Here is a 17783-nt window from a genome sequence, read left to right on the forward strand (position 1 = left end):
GCAGTGGACAGACATGTGAGGGGTGGGTGCAGAGGACTCCCAGCAGTGGCCTGCAATATGAGGTGTGGGTGCATATCACTCCCAGCAGTGGATAGACATGTGAGGGGTGAGTGCAGAGGACTCCAAGCAGTGGACAGAGACATGGGGGTGGGTGCAGAGGACTCCCAGCAGTGGACAGAGACATGGGGGTGGGTGCACAGGACTCCAGCAGTGGACAGAGACATGGGGGTGGGTTCATATCACTCCCAGCAGTGGACAGACATGTGAGGGGTGGGTGCAGAGGACTCCCAGCAGTGGACAGAGACATGGGGGTGGGTGCACAGTACTCCCAGCAGTGGACAGAGACATGGGGGTGGGTGCACAGGACTCCCAGCAGTGGACAGAGACATGGGGGTGGGTGCAGAGGACTCCCAGCAGTGGACAGAGACATGGGGGTGGGTGCATATCACTCCCAGTAGTGCACAGACACGTGAGGGGTGGGTGCAGAGGACTCCCAGCAGTGGACAGAGACATGGGGGTGGGTGCAGAGGACTTCCAGCAGTGGACAGAGACATGGGGGTGGGTGCACAGGACTCCCAGCAGTGGACAGAGACATGGGTGTGGGTGCATATCACTCCCAGCAGTGGACACACATGTGAGGGGTGAGTGCAGAGGACTCCAAGCAGTGGACAGAGACATGGGGGGGGGTGCAGAGGACTCCCAGCAGTGGACAGAGACATGGGGGTGGGTGCAGAGGACTCCCAGCAGTGGCCTGCAATATGAGGGGTGGGTGCATATCACTCCCAGCAGTGGACAGACATGTGAGGGGTGGGTGCAGAGGACTCCCAGCAGTGGACAGAGACATGGGGGTGGGTGCACAGGACTCCCAGCAGTGGCCTGCAATATGAGGGATGGGTGCAAATAACTCCCAGCAGTGGACAGACATGTGAGGGGTGGGTGTAGAGGACTCCCAGCAGTGGACAGAGACATGGGGGTGGGTGCACAGGACTCCCAGCAGTGGACAGAGACATGGGGGTGGGTGCACAGGACTCCCAGCAGTGGACAGAGACATGGGGGTGGGTGCAGAGGACTCCCAGCAGTGGCCTGCAAGATGAGGGGTGGGTGCATATCACTCCCAGCAGTGGACAGACATGTGAGGGGTGGGTGCAGAGAACTCCCAGCAGTAGCCTTCACTGTGAGGGGTGGGTGCATATCACTCCCAGCAGTGGACAGGCATGTGAGGGGTGGGTGCAGAGGACTCCCAGCAGTGGCCTGCAATATGAGGGGTGGGTGCATATCACTCCCAGCAGTGGACAGACATGTGAGGGGTGGGTGCAGAGGACTCCCAGCAGTGGCCTGCAATATGAGGGGTGGGTGCATATCACTCCCAGCAGTGGATAGACATGTGAGGGGTGGGTGCAGAGGACTCCCAGCAGTGGACAGAGACATGGGGGTGGGTGCACAGGACAAACAGCAGTGGACAGAGACATGGGGGTGGGTGCAGAGGACTCCCAGCAGTGGACAGAGACATGGTTGTGGGTGCATATCACTCCCATCAGTGGACAGACATGTGAGGGGTGGGTGCAGAGGACTCCCAGCAGTGGACAGAGACATGGGGGTGGGTGCATAGGCCTCCCAGCAATGGACAGAGACATGGGGGTGGGTGCACAGGACTCCCAGCAGTGGACAGAGACATGGGGGTGGGTGCAGAGGACTCCCAGCAGTGGACAGACACATGGGTGTGGGTGCATATCACTCCCAGCAGTGGACACACATGTGAGGGGTTGGTGCAGAGGACTCCCAGCAGTGGACAGACACATGGGGGTGGGTGCACAGGACTCCCAGCAGTGTACAGAGACATGGGGGTGGGTGCAGAGGACTCCCAGCAGTGGACAGAGACATGGGGGTGGGTGCATATCACTCCCAGTAGTGGACAGACATGTGAGGGGTGGGTGCAGAGGACTCCCAGCAGTGGACAGAGACATGGGGGTGGGTGCAGAGGACTCACTGCAGTGGACAGAGACATGGGGGTGGGGGCACAGGACTCCAAGCAGTGGACAGAAACATGGGGTGGGTGCAGAGGACTCCCAGCAGTGGACAGAGACATGGGTGTGGGTGCATATCACTCCAAGCAGTGGACACACATGTGAGGGGTGGCTGCAGAGGACTCCAAGCAGTGGACAGAGACATGGGGGTGGGTGCACAGGACTCCCAGCAGTGGACAGAGACATGGGGGTTGGTGCAGAGGACTCCCAGCAGTGGACAGAGACATGGGGGTGGGTGCACAGGAATCCCAGCAGTGGACAGAGACATGGGGTGGGTGCACAGGACTCCCAGCAGTGGACAGAGACATGGGGGTCGGTGCATATCACTCCCAGCAGTGGACAGACATGTAAGGGGTGGGTGCAGAGGACTCCCAGCAGTGGACAGAGACATGGGAGTGGGTTCACAGTACTCCCAGCAGTGGACAGAGACATGGGGGTGGGTGCAGAGGAATCCCAGCAGTGGACAGAGACATGGGGGTGGGTGCACAGGACTCCCAGCAGTGGACAGAGACATGGGGGTGGGTGCACAGGACTCCCAGCTGTGGACAGAGACATGGGGGTGGGTGCAGAGGACTCCCAGAAGTGGACAGAGACATGGGGGTGGGTGCATATCACTCCCAGTAGTGGACAGACATGTGAGGGGTGGGTGCAGAGGACTCCCAGCAGTGGACAGAGACATGGGGGTGGGTGCAGAGGACTCCCAGCAGTGGACAGAGACATGGGGGTGGGTGCACAGGACTCCCAGCAGTGGACAGAGACATGGGGGTGGGTGCAGAGGACTCCCAGCAGTGGACAGAGACATAGGTGTGGGTGCATATCACTCCCAGCAGTGGACACACATGTGAGGGGTGCGTGCAGAGGACTCCAAGCAGTGGACAGAGACATGGGGGTGGGTGCACAGGACTCCCAGAAGTGGACAGAGACATGGGGGTGGGTGCAGAGGACTCCCAGCAGTGGACAGAGAGATGGGGGTCGGTGCATATCACTCCCATCAGTGGACAGACATGTGAGTGGTGGGTGCAGAGGACTCCCAGCAGTGGACAGAGACATGGGGGTGGGTGCACAGTACTCCCAGCAGTGGACAGACATGTGAGGGGTGGGTGCAGAGAACTCCCAGCAGTAGCCTTCACTATGAGGGGTGGGTGCATATCACTCCCAGCAGTGGACAGGCATGTGAGGGGTGGGTGCAGAGGACTCCCAGCAGTGGCCTGCAATATGAGGGGTGGGTGCATATCACTCCCAGCAGTGGACAGACATGTGAGGGGTGGGTGCAGAGGACTCCCAGCAGTGGCCTGCAATATGAGGGGTGGGTGCATATCACTCCCAGCAGTGGATAGACATGTGAGGGGTGGGTGCAGAGGACTCCCAGCAGTGGACAGAGACATGGGTGTGGGTGCACAGGACTAACAGCAGTGGACAGAGACATGGGGGTGGGTGCAGAGGACTCCCAGCAGTGGACAGAGACATGGTTGTGGGTGCATATCACTCCCATCAGTGGACAGACATGTGAGGGGTGGGTGCAGAGGACTCCCAGCAGTGGACAGAGACATGGGGGTGGGTGCATAGGCCTCCCAGCAGTGGACAGAGACATGGGGGTGGGTGCACAGGACTCCCAGCAGTTGCCAGAGACATGGGGGTGGGTGCAGAGGACTCCCAGCAGTGGACAGAGACATGGGGATGGGTGCAGAGGACTCCCAGCAGTGGACAGAGACATGGGTGTGGGTGCATATCACTCCCAGCAGTGGACACACATGTGAGGGGTGGGTGCAGAGGACTCCAAGCAGTGGACAGAGACATGGGGGTGGGTGCACAGGACTCCCAGAAGTGGACAGAGACATGGGGGTGGGTGCAGAGGACTCCCAGCAGTGGACAGAGAGATGGGGGTCGGTGCATATCACTCCCATCAGTGGACAGACATGTGAGTGGTGGGTGCAGAGGACTCCCAGCAGTGGACAGAGACATGGGGGTGGGTGCACAGTACTCCCAGCAGTGGACAGACATGTGAGGGGTGGGTGCAGAGAACTCCCAGCAGTAGCCTTCACTATGAGGGGTGGGTGCATATCACTCCCAGCAGTGGACAGGCATGTGAGGGGTGGGTGCAGAGGACTCCCAGCAGTGGACAGAGACATGGGGGTGGGTGCACAGGACTCCCAGCAGTGAACAGAGACATGGGGGTGGGTGCAGAGGACTCCCAGCAGTGGACAGAGACATGGGTGTGGGTGCATATTACTCCCAGCAGTGGACACACATGTGAGGGGTGGGTGCAGAGGACTCCAAGCAGTGGACAGAGACATGGGGGTGGGTGCAGAGGACTCCCAGCAGTGGACAGAGACATGGGGGTGGGTGCAGAGGACTCCCAGCAGCGGCCTGCAATATGAGGGGTGGGTGCATATCACTCCCAGCAGTGGACAGACATGTGAGGGGTGGGTGCAGAGGACTCCCAGCAGTGGACAGAGACATGGGGGTGGGTGCACAGGACTCCCAGCAGTGGCCTGCAATATGAGGAGTGGGTGCATATCACTCCCATCAGTGGACAGCCATGTTAGGGGTGGGTGCAGAGGACTCCCAGCAGTGGACAGAGACATGGGGGTGGGTGCACAGGACTCCCAGCAGTGGACAGAGACATGGGGGTGGGTGCACAGGACTCCCAGCAGTGGACAGAGACATGGGGGTGGGTGCAGAGGACTCCCAGCAGTGGACAGAGACATGGGGGTGGGTGCATATCACTCCCAGCAGTGGACAGACATGTGAGGGGTGGGTGCAGAGGACTCCCAGCAGTGGCCTGCAAGATGACGTGTGGGTGCATATCACTCCCAGCAGTGGACAGACATGTGAGGGGTGGGTGCAGAGAACTCCCAGCAGTGGCCTGCAATATGAGGGGTGGGTGCATATCACTCCCAGCAGTGGACAGACATGTGAGGGGTGGGTGCAGAGGACTCCCAGCAGTGGCCTGCAATATGAGGGGTGGGTGCATATCACTCCCAGCAGTGGACAGACATGTGAGGGGTGGGTGCAGAGGACTCCCAGCAGTGGCCTGCAATATGAGGTGTGGGTGCATATCACTCCCAGCAGTGGATAGACATGTGAGGGGTGAGTGCAGAGGACTCCAAGCAGTGGACAGAGACATGGGGGTGGGTGCAGAGGACTCCCAGCAGTGGACAGAGACATGGGGGTGGGTGCACAGGACTCCAGCAGTGGACAGAGACATGGGGGTGGGTTCATATCACTCCCAGCAGTGGACAGACATGTGAGGGGTGGGTGCAGAGGACTCCCAGCAGTGGACAGAGACATGGGGGTGGGTGCACAGTACTCCCAGCAGTGGACAGAGACATGGGGGTGGGTGCACAGGACTCCCAGCAGTGGACAGAGACATGGGATGGGTGCAGAGGACTCCCAGCAGTGGACAGAGACATGGGGGTGGGTGCATATCACTCCCAGTAGTGCACAGACACGTGAGGGGTGGGTGCAGAGGACTCCCAGCAGTGGACAGAGACATGGGGGTGGGTGCAGAGGACTTCCAGCAGTGGACAGAGACATGGGGGTGGGTGCACAGGACTCCCAGCAGTGGACAGAGACATGGGTGTGGGTGCATATCACTCCCAGCAGTGGACACACATGTGAGGGGTGAGTGCAGAGGACTCCAAGCAGTGGACAGAGACATGGGGGGGGTGCAGAGGACTCCCAGCAGTGGACAGAGACATGGGGGTGGGTGCAGAGGACTCCCAGCAGTGGCCTGCAATATGAGGGGTGGGTGCATATCACTCCCAGCAGTGGACAGACATGTGAGGGGTGGGTGCAGAGGACTCCCAGCAGTGGACAGAGACATGGGGGTGGGTGCACAGGACTCCCAGCAGTGGCCTGCAATATGAGGGATGGGTGCAAATAACTCCCAGCAGTGGACAGACATGTGAGGGGTGGGTGTAGAGGACTCCCAGCAGTGGACAGAGACATGGGGGTGGGTGCACAGGACTCCCAGCAGTGGACAGAGACATGGGGGTGGGTGCACAGGACTCCCAGCAGTGGACAGAGACATGGGGGTGGGTGCAGAGGACTCCCAGCAGTGGCCTGCAAGATGAGGGGTGGGTGCATATCACTCCCAGCAGTGGACAGACATGTGAGGGGTGGGTGCAGAGAACTCCCAGCAGTAGCCTTCACTGTGAGGGGTGGGTGCATATCACTCCCAGCAGTGGACAGGCATGTGAGGGGTGGGTGCAGAGGACTCCCAGCAGTGGCCTGCAATATGAGGGGTGGGTGCATATCACTCCCAGCAGTGGACAGACATGTGAGGGGTGGGTGCAGAGGACTCCCAGCAGTGGCCTGCAATATGAGGGGTGGGTGCATATCACTCCCAGCAGTGGATAGACATGTGAGGGGTGGGTGCAGAGGACTCCCAGCAGTGGACAGAGACATGGGGGTGGGTGCACAGGACAAACAGCAGTGGACAGAGACATGGGGGTGGGTGCAGAGGACTCCCAGCAGTGGACAGAGACATGGTTGTGGGTGCATATCACTCCCATCAGTGGACAGACATGTGAGGGGTGGGTGCAGAGGACTCCCAGCAGTGGACAGAGACATGGGGGTGGGTGCATAGGCCTCCCAGCAATGGACAGAGACATGGGGGTGGGTGCACAGGACTCCCAGCAGTGGACAGAGACATGGGGGTGGGTGCAGAGGACTCCCAGCAGTGGACAGACACATGGGTGTGGGTGCATATCACTCCCAGCAGTGGACACACATGTGAGGGGTTGGTGCAGAGGACTCCCAGCAGTGGACAGACACATGGGGGTGGGTGCACAGGACTCCCAGCAGTGTACAGAGACATGGGGGTGGGTGCAGAGGACTCCCAGCAGTGGACAGAGACATGGGGGTGGGTGCATATCACTCCCAGTAGTGGACAGACATGTGAGGGGTGGGTGCAGAGGACTCCCAGCAGTGGACAGAGACATGGGGGTGGGTGCAGAGGACTCACTGCAGTGGACAGAGACATGGGGGTGGGGGCACAGGACTCCAAGCAGTGGACAGAAACATGGGGTGGGTGCAGAGGACTCCCAGCAGTGGACAGAGACATGGGTGTGGGTGCATATCACTCCAAGCAGTGGACACACATGTGAGGGGTGGCTGCAGAGGACTCCAAGCAGTGGACAGAGACATGGGGGTGGGTGCACAGGACTCCCAGCAGTGGACAGAGACATGGGGGTTGGTGCAGAGGACTCCCAGCAGTGGACAGAGACATGGGGGTGGGTGCACAGGAATCCCAGCAGTGGACAGAGACATGGGGTGGGTGCACAGGACTCCCAGCAGTGGACAGAGACATGGGGGTCGGTGCATATCACTCCCAGCAGTGGACAGACATGTAAGGGGTGGGTGCAGAGGACTCCCAGCAGTGGACAGAGACATGGGAGTGGGTTCACAGTACTCCCAGCAGTGGACAGAGACATGGGGGTGGGTGCAGAGGAATCCCAGCAGTGGACAGAGACATGGGGGTGGGTGCACAGGACTCCCAGCAGTGGACAGAGACATGGGGGTGGGTGCACAGGACTCCCAGCTGTGGACAGAGACATGGGGGTGGGTGCAGAGGACTCCCAGAAGTGGACAGAGACATGGGGGTGGGTGCATATCACTCCCAGTAGTGGACAGACATGTGAGGGGTGGGTGCAGAGGACTCCCAGCAGTGGACAGAGACATGGGGGTGGGTGCAGAGGACTCCCAGCAGTGGACAGAGACATGGGGGTGGGTGCACAGGACTCCCAGCAGTGGACAGAGACATGGGGGTGGGTGCAGAGGACTCCCAGCAGTGGACAGAGACATGGGTGTGGGTGCATATCACTCCCAGCAGTGGACACACATGTGAGGGGTGGGTGCAGAGGACTCCAAGCAGTGGACAGAGACATGGGGGTGGGTGCACAGGACTCCCAGAAGTGGACAGAGACATGGGGGTGGGTGCAGAGGACTCCCAGCAGTGGACAGAGAGATGGGGGTCGGTGCATATCACTCCCATCAGTGGACAGACATGTGAGTGGTGGGTGCAGAGGACTCCCAGCAGTGGACAGAGACATGGGGGTGGGTGCACAGTACTCCCAGCAGTGGACAGACATGTGAGGGGTGGGTGCAGAGAACTCCCAGCAGTAGCCTTCACTATGAGGGGTGGGTGCATATCACTCCCAGCAGTGGACAGGCATGTGAGGGGTGGGTGCAGAGGACTCCCAGCAGTGGCCTGCAATATGAGGGGTGGGTGCATATCACTCCCAGCAGTGGACAGACATGTGAGGGGTGGGTGCAGAGGACTCCCAGCAGTGGCCTGCAATATGAGGGGTGGGTGCATATCACTCCCAGCAGTGGATAGACATGTGAGGGGTGGGTGCAGAGGACTCCCAGCAGTGGACAGAGACATGGGTGTGGGTGCACAGGACTAACAGCAGTGGACAGAGACATGGGGGTGGGTGCAGAGGACTCCCAGCAGTGGACAGAGACATGGTTGTGGGTGCATATCACTCCCATCAGTGGACAGACATGTGAGGGGTGGGTGCAGAGGACTCCCAGCAGTGGACAGAGACATGGGGGTGGGTGCATAGGCCTCCCAGCAGTGGACAGAGACATGGGGGTGGGTGCACAGGACTCCCAGCAGTTGACAGAGACATGGGGGTGGGTGCAGAGGACTCCCAGCAGTGGACAGAGACATGGGTGTGGGTGCATACCACTCCCAGCAGTGGACACACATGTGAGGGGTTGGTGCAGAGGACTCCCAGCAGTGGACGGACACATGGGGGTGGGTGCAGAGGACTCCCAGCAGTGTACAGAGACATGGGGGTGGGTGCAGAGGACTCCCAGCAGTTGACAGAGACATGGGGGTGGGTGCATATCACTCCCAGTAGTGGACAGACATGCGAGGGGTGGGTGCAGAGGACTCCCAGCAGTGGACAGAGACATGGGGGTGGGTGCAGAGGACTCACTGCAGTGGACAGAGACATGGGGGTGGGTGCACAGGACTCCAAGCAGTGGACAGAGACATGGGGTGGGTGCAGAGGACTCCCAGCAGTGGACAGAGACATGGGTGTGGGTGCATATCACTCCAAGCAGTGGACACACATGTGAGGGGTGGCTGCAGAGGACTCCAAGCAGTGGACAGAGACATGGGGGTGGGTGCACAGGACTCCCAGCAGTGGACAGAGACATGGGGGTTGGTGCAGAGGACTCCCAGCAGTGGACAGAGACATGGGGGTGGGTGCAGAGGAATCCCAGCAGTGGACAGAGACATGGGGGTGGGTGCACAGGACTCCCAGCAGTGGACAGAGACATGGGGGTCGGTGCATATCACTCCCAGCAGTGGACAGACATGTAAGGGGTGGGTGCAGAGGACTCCCAGCAGTGGACAGAGACATGGGAGTGGGTTCACAGTACTCCCAGCAGTGGACAGAGACATGGGGGTGGGTGCAGAGGAATCCCAGCAGTGGACAGAGACATGGGGGTGGGTGCACAGGACTCCCAGCAGTGGACAGAGACATGGGGGTGGGTGCACAGGACTCCCAGCTGTGGACAGAGACATGGGGGTGGGTGCAGTGGACTCCCAGAAGTGGACAGAGACATGGGGGTGGGTGCATATCACTCCCAGTAGTGGACAGACATGTGAGGGGTGGGTGCAGATTACTCCCAGCAGTGGACAGAGACATGGGGGTGGGTGCAGAGGACTCCCAGCAGTGGACAGAGACATGGGGGTGGGTGCACAGTACTCCCAGCAGTGGACAGAGACATGGGGGTGGGTGCAGAGGACTCCCAGCAGTGGACAGAGACATGGGTGTGGGTGCATATCACTCCCAGCATTGGACACACATGTGAGGGGTGGGTGCAGAGGACTCCAAGCAGTGGACAGAGACATGGGGGTGGGTGCACAGGACTCCCAGCAGTGGACAGAGACATGGGGGTGGGTGCAGAGGACTCCCAGCAGTGGACAGAGACATGGGGGTGGGTGCACAGGAATCCCAGCAGTGGACAGAGACATGGGGGTGGGTGCACAGGACTCCCAGCAGTGGGCAGAGACATGGGGGTCGGTGCATATCACTCCCATCAGTGGACAGACATGTGAGGGGTGGGTGCAGAGGACTCCCAGCATTGGACAGAGACATGGGGGTGGGTGCACAGTACTCCCAGCAGTGGACAGACACATGGGGGTGGGTGCACAGGACTCCCAGCAGTGGACAGAGACATGGGGGTGGGTGCACAGGACTCCCAGCTGTGGACAGAGACATGGGGGTGGTTGCAGAGGACTCCCAGAAGTGGACAGAGACATGGGGGTGGGTGCATATCACTCCCAGTTGTGGACAGACATGTGAGGGGTGGGTGCAGAGGACTCCCAGCAGTGGACAGGACAGAGACATGGGGGTGGGTTCAGAGGACTCCCAGCAGTGGACAGAGACATGGTTGTGGGTGCATATCACTCCCATCAGTGGACAGACATGTGAGGGGTGGGTGCAGAGGACTCCCAGCAGTGGACAGAGACATGGGGGTGGGTGCATAGGCCTCCCAGCAGTGGACAGAGACATGGGGGTGGGTGCACAGGACTCCCAGCAGTTGACAGAGACATGGGGGTGGGTGCAGAGGACTCCCGGCAGTGGACAGAGACATGGGTGTGGGTGCATACCACTCCCAGCAGTGGACACACATGTGAGGGGTTGGTGCAGAGGACTCCCAGCAGTGGACAGACACATGGGGGTGGGTGCACAGGACTCCCAGCAGTGTACAGAGACATGGGGGTGGGTGCAGAGGACTCCCAGCAGTGGACAGAGACATGGGGGTGGGTGCATATCACTCCCAGTAGTGGACAGACATGCGAGGGGTGGGTGCAGAGGACTCCCAGCAGTGAACAGAGACATGGGGGTGGGTGCAGAGGACTCACTGCAGTGGACAGAGACATGGGGGTGGGTGCACAGGACTCCAAGCAGTGGACAGAGACATGGGGTCGGTGCAGAGGACTCCCAGCAGTGGACAGAGACATGGGTGTGGGTGCATATCACTCCAAGCAGTGGACACACATGTGAGGGGTGGCTGCAGAGGACTCCAAGCAGTGGACAGAGACATGGGGGTGGGTGCACAGGACTCCCAGCAGTGGACAGAGACATGGGGGTTGGTGCAGAGGACTCCCAGCAGTGGACAGAGACATGGGGGTGGGTGCAGAGGAATCCCAGCAGTGGACAGAGACATGGGGGTGGGTGCACAGGACTCCCAGCAGTGGACAGAGACATGGGGGTCGGTGCATATCACTCCCAGCAGTGGACAGACATGTAAGGGGTGGGTGCAGAGGACTCCCAGCTGTGGACAGAGACATGGGAGTGGGTTCACAGTACTCCCAGCAGTGGACAGAGACATGGGGGTGGGTGCAGAGGAATCCCAGCAGTGGACAGAGACATGGGGGTGGGTGCACAGGACTCCCAGCAGTGGACAGAGACATGGGGGTGGGTGCACAGGACTCCCAGCTGTGGACAGAGACATGGGGGCGGGTGCAGAGGACTCCCAGAAGTGGACAGAGACATGGGGGTGGGTGCATATCACTCCCAGTAGTGGACAGACATGTGAGGGGTGGGTGCAGAGGACTCCCAGCAGTGGACAGAGACATGGGGGTGGGTGCAGAGGACTCCCAGCAGTGGACAGAGACATGGGGGTGGGTGCACAGTACTCCCAGCAGTGGACAGAGACATGGGGGTGGGTGCAGAGGACTCCCAGCAGTGGACAGAGACATGGGTGTGGGTGCATATCACTCCCAGCAGTGGACACACATGTGAGGGGGGGTGCAGAGGACTCCAAGCAGTGGACAGAGACATGGGGGTGGGTGCACAGGACTCCCAGCAGTGTAGAGAGACATGGGGGTGGGTGCAGAGGACTCCCAGCAGTGGACAGAGACATGGGGGTGGGTGCACAGGAATCCCAGCAGTGGACAGAGACATGGGGGTGGGTGCACAGGACTCCCAGCAGTGGGCAGAGACATGGGGGTCGGTGCATATCACTCCCATCAGTGGACAGACATGTGAGGGGTGGGTGCAGAGGACTCCCAGCATTGGACAGAGACATGGGGGTGGGTGCACAGTACTCCCAGCAGTGGACAGAGACATGGGGGTGGGTGCACAGGACTCCCAGCAGTGGACCGAGACATGGGGGTGGGTGCACAGGACTCCCAGCTGTGGACAGAGACATGGGGGTGGGTGCAGAGGACTCCCAGAAGTGGACAGAGACATGGGGGTGGGTGCATATCACTCCCAGTTGTGGACAGACATGTGAGGGGTGGGTGCAGAGGACTCCCAGCAGTGGACAGGACAGAGACATGGGGGTGGGTTCAGAGGACTCCCAGCAGTGGACAGAGACATGGGGGTGGGTGCACAGGACTCCCAGCAGTGGACAGAGACATGGGGGTGGGTGCAGAGGACTCCCAGCAGTGGACAGAGACATGGGTGTGGGTGCATAGCACTCCCAGCAGTGGACACACATGTGAGGGGTGGGTGCAGAGGACTCCAAGCAGTGGACAGAGACATGGGGGTGGGTGCACAGGACTCCCAGCAGTGGACAGAGACATGGGGGTCGGTGCATATCACTCCCAGCAGTGGACAGACATGTGAGGGGTGGGTGCAGAGGACTCCCAGCAGTGGACAGAGACATGGGGGTGGGTGCACAGGACTCCCAGCAGTGGACAGAGACATGGGGGTGGGTGCACAGGTCTCCCAACAGTGGACAGAGACATGGGGGTGGGTGCACAGGACTCCCAGCAGTGGACAGAGACATGGGGGTGGGTGCACAGGACTCCCAGCTGTGGACAGAGACATGGGGGTGGGTGCAGAGGACTTGCAGAAGTGGACAGAGACATGGGGGTGGGTGCATATCACTCCCAGTAGTGGACAGACATGTGAGGGGTGGGTGCAGAGGACTCTGAGCAGTGGATAGAGACATGGGGGTGGGTGCAGAGGACTCCCAGCAGTGGACAGAGACATGGGGGTGGGTGCACAGTACTCCCAGCAGTGGACAGAGACATGGGGGTGGGTGCAGAGGACTCCCAGCAGTGGACAGAGACAGGGGTGTGGGTGCATATCACTCCCAGCAGTGGACACACATATGAGGGGTGGGTGCAGAGGACTCCAAGCAGTGGACAGAGACATGGGGGTGGGTGCACTGGACTCCCAGCAGTGGACAGACACATGGGGGTGGGTGCAGAGGACTCCCAGCAGTGGACAGAGACATGGGGGTGGGTGCACAGGACTCCCAGCAGTGGAAAGAGACATGGGGGTGGGTGCACAGGACTCCCAGCAGTGGACAGAGACATGGGGGTCGGTGAATATCACTCCCAGCAGTGGACAGACATGTGAGGGGTGGGTGCAGAGGACTCCCAGCAGTGGACAGACACATGGGGGTGGGTGCACAGGACTCCCAGCAGTGGACAGAGACATGGGGGTGGGTGCACAGGTCTCCCAGCAGTGGACAGAGACATGGGGGTGGGTGCACAGCACTCCCAGCAGTGGACAGAGACATGGGGTCGGTGCATATCACTCCCAGCAGTGGACAGATGTCGGGGTCACAGCGGTTGCCGTTCCCCCGACATCCTGTAAACACACACAAGACTGCCGGGAGACTCACTTCCGGTTGGAAGACGAGCCCCGGTCTAGTTCTTGCAGACCACTGAAGCACTTCCGGGGGAAACGCTTTTAGCCCGCGCTTCCCGCCGGCTCTGTGCTTCAGATTTCGCCAGAGGCTCACGTCGAGTGGGAGTATTCCTGTTACCTACCGTTGTGTGAGCACCAGTCTTCAGTTGCTGAACGCGTAGGAGCGTTACCTTGTGTTCCGGGTTACCACGCTGTAGCGGTAACACCTGCGGTTTCCTGTACACCGCGCTGGAGCGCATATCTTGTTATAGCTTTTTGAGTTTTAGTTCACCGCGCTGAATAGCCGATATTGTTTGTCTTCGCTACCGCGCTGGAGCGCCAATCACTTTGTTTCGTCTCACCGCGCTGGAGCGCTGACCTTTTGTATTTTGGTTTCCGCACTGGAAACACCAATAGGCTTGTTTTCTTTTTGCTTCAACAGCGCAGAAGCGCTACCTCTTAAGTTATAGGGAGTCAGAACCTTGCGCAATCCTTCTTCTATAGTGACTAGCGCTGGAGCGAGTCATCCATCAGTTCCTCGAACCTTCACAAGGGGGTCCATGCTGGGGAACGCCCCTGGAGTATTCAAATCCGTCTGGAGCAAGTTGAAGGCCTGGAGCAGCAGACACACCGGTGAGTCCTGGCAGGATAACGCTTGTGTGTGTTTTAGGGAAGGCTTGATAAGGGGCGGAAACAGGGGATCTTACTTAATTTCGTTCTTGTTCTGTTTTCCAGTTGCCCCGGGGATATCCTGCGCAGCACCTTCCACGCATTCCCACCTCATTCCCGTTTTCTGGCTCCTTTCCTTGCGCCCATCTCATCCCTGTTGGGTCCTGATCCCGGGAGAGGTCAGGTGGGGGCAGGGACGGGTGTTCCTGTCGTCTCTGCGGAATCACTTCGCAAGTAAAGTAAGTCTTGTGGGGTACCCGACAGAATCTGAAGCCCACGTTACATATTCCACCCAGACGACATGAACGACCAGGAGGTCACCTTGCACGACATAGCAGTCATGCTGACTGCCATGCAAACCGATAACCTAAGCCTACGCCACGATATCACTGCCCTACAGAGTCAAGTGGCGTCCGGGGTCACCAGTCCTTGGGGAACCACTCCTAGCCCCAGAGTCATTCAAGAAGGGTTGTTGCGCCCACCAACCTTCACCTTTGGGGGGCCCTCTGCTGCCACCGAACCGAGCACGGCTATACAAGTCGTCACACCCCATTCTGTACAACTGGCACCACCTGAACGTTTCTACGGCGACAGTACCAAGTATGGGATCTTCATCCACCAATGCCACTTGCACTTTATGGCCAGACACACGGCTTTTCCCGATGACGCATCCAAGATCGCTTACATCTTATCATACATGGGAGGAGACGCAGCTCAGTGGTCCATTTCATTTGTGGAAAACGACGATCCCATGCTTCATCACTTACCAACATTCCAGGAAACCATGCGGCGTATGTTCGCCCGTCACACCTTTGTACAGGCTGCAGACAACGAATTGCTAAGCCTAAAGCAAGGAAATCAAGACCTGCTACATTACGTTACCCAATTCAGCCGGCTTGTCATCGAGGCCCATTGGCCAGAGGATAAAAAGGTGTCAGTTTTCTACCGAGGCCTACGGGAAGATCTGAAGGATCTCATCTCCCAGTTGCCCAACCCGCCTGAGGAAATAGGTCCTTTCATAGACTTAGTGGTGAAGATGAATTTCCGACTACAGGAAAGAAGGACCGATAAAGGGAGAAACAGTGACCTTCGTTTCCTGTCCAGCGGAGATAAGGGCGCCGAAAAAGCCAAAGAAGAAGCAACAACTCCTAGTGACACCTCCGAACCTATGCAGATAGGGGGCATAAGAGGGCCGTTGACCAGTCAGGAGAGGGAAAGAAGGAGAAAACAAAACCAATGTCTCTATTGTGGGAAGAGTGGACATTTCGTCAGGGAATGTCCAGTGAAACCCTCCAAAACAAGAGGTAAAAGGCCGTTTGCGTTACCCATTACCAAAAGCGAGTTGATGGGAAACGAGACAACCCAGTAGACAAGGGGATCCGTCCTCTGGGTTCTTCGTATAACACCTCAGCGATCCCTGCAGTACTGGACGGCAGTCGTCACGTGGGAATAGACGTCACCTTACACAATCAGGCGGGCAGAACCTGGTCGGTTACTGCCATGCTGGATTCCGGTGCGACAGGCAGCTTTATCGACACCGTTTATCTACGCACCTTGGGCATAGCCATAGTAGCCAAGGAGCAACCTGAAACGGTCAAGGCTGTTGACGGAACGGATTTGACTTCCGGTCCTATCAGGCATCAAACAGAGAACCTGACCATGTCCTTTGTCAACCAGCACGCTGAGGCTGTTTGTTTCGACGTCATCGACGCTCCTCAATTCAAGATCATCCTGGGGTTACCATGGCTAGTGAAGCACAATCCCCGGATCGATTGGGTGGCCAGAACCATACACCTGGATTCTGAATACTGCTGTACTACCTGTTACATGAAGGACAATCTGACAGGGACTCGCTCCATACAGGCGCGGTCCTTACCGATAGATGGCATGGGGACGGTTTCCCAAGCAAACATACCAGAGGAGTATCAGGACCTAGCGGAGGTGTTCGATAAGAAGGGGGCCAACACTCTGCCTCCTCACCGATCGTTCGACTGCCGCATTGACTTGATCCCTGGCTCCACGCTGCCTTGCAGCAGGATATATTCGCTCACAGAAAAGGAGAATACTCACCTTCGTTCGTATCTGGATGAGTTCTTGGACAATGGCTTTATTCGCCATTCCAGGTCTCCGGTTTCCTCTCCTCTTTTCTTCGTGTCGAAGAAGGAAGGCGATCTGAGGACCTGTATTGACTTTCGGGCGATGAACGCCATCACGGTGAAAAACCGATACCCTTTACCGTTGATCTCAAGCCTCCTGGAGCAAGTAAAAGACGCATCGGTCTATACGAAGCTCGACCTGCGGGGTGCCTACCACCTCGTCAGAGTTAGGAAAGGGGACGAATGGAAGACCGCCTTCCGGACGAAATTCGGTCTGTTCGAGTACCAAGTGATGCCTTTCGGACTCTGTAATGCCCCCGCAGCGTTCCAGTTCTTCATAGACGAGGTGTTGAGGGACTTCATAGACGTCTTCTGCATTGTCTACATCGACGATATCCTGATATATTCCCGAACCATCAAGGACCACGTACAGCACGTGCGCGCAGTCCTCCAACGACTAGGGGAACATCGTTTATACGTCAAACTGGAGAAGAGCGTCTTTCACGTCACCTCGGTGGAGTTCCTGGGGCACATCATCACTCCGGCAGGCATCCAGATGGACAACAAGAAAGTCGAAGCCATCTTGACTTGGCCTTCTCCGGAATCCGTAAAAGGGGTCCAGCGGTTTATAGGTTTTGCCAACTACTACCGTAGGTTCATCACAGGATTTTCCGCGCTGGTAGCTCCTATCACGCGCTTATTACGGAAAGGAGTACCGTTTGGGTGGGACCAGAACGCTGACAGCGCATTTCAAGAACTCAAGAGACGATTCACCATCGCCCCCGTACTGGTGCATCCTGACACCGAGCAACCCTTCATAGTGGAAGCCGATGCCTCACAGGACGCGATGGGGGGCGTGTTATCCCAACGAAGCACCAGCACAGGACAACTGCATCCGGTGGCTTTTTACTCTAAAAAGCTACAACCAGCCGAACGCAACTACACGGTGTCTGACCGAGAGCTCTTAGCCATCAAAACGGCGTTTGAAGAATGGCGCCATTTTTTGAAAGACGCCAAACACACGGTGACCATCTACACCGACCACAGGAACCTTCAGTTTCTCCGTTCAGCCCGTGCCCTCACAGCCCGACAGTTGAGATGGACTCTATTCTTCAATGAATACAACTTCATAATCACATTCCGACCCGGAAAAGACAACGCCAAAGCGGATGCCCTTTCACGACTAGAGGAACGGGACGGTTATGCCGAAAACACCGAGCCAAGCCCTATACTGGCTGAGAAACACTTCCAGGGAGTGGTTGCATCCTCTGACTTCCTGTCTCTCGTGAAAAGGGAGATGACACGGTCAGATCCGGTGGTCCTGGCTGCGGAACACGATGGACTGAACCGTGCCGACGGACTGTTGTTTCATGACGAAC

This window comes from Triturus cristatus, chromosome 7, assembly GCF_964204655.1.
Source record: "Triturus cristatus chromosome 7, aTriCri1.1, whole genome shotgun sequence".
Classification (NCBI taxonomy): Eukaryota; Metazoa; Chordata; class Amphibia; order Caudata; family Salamandridae; genus Triturus; species Triturus cristatus.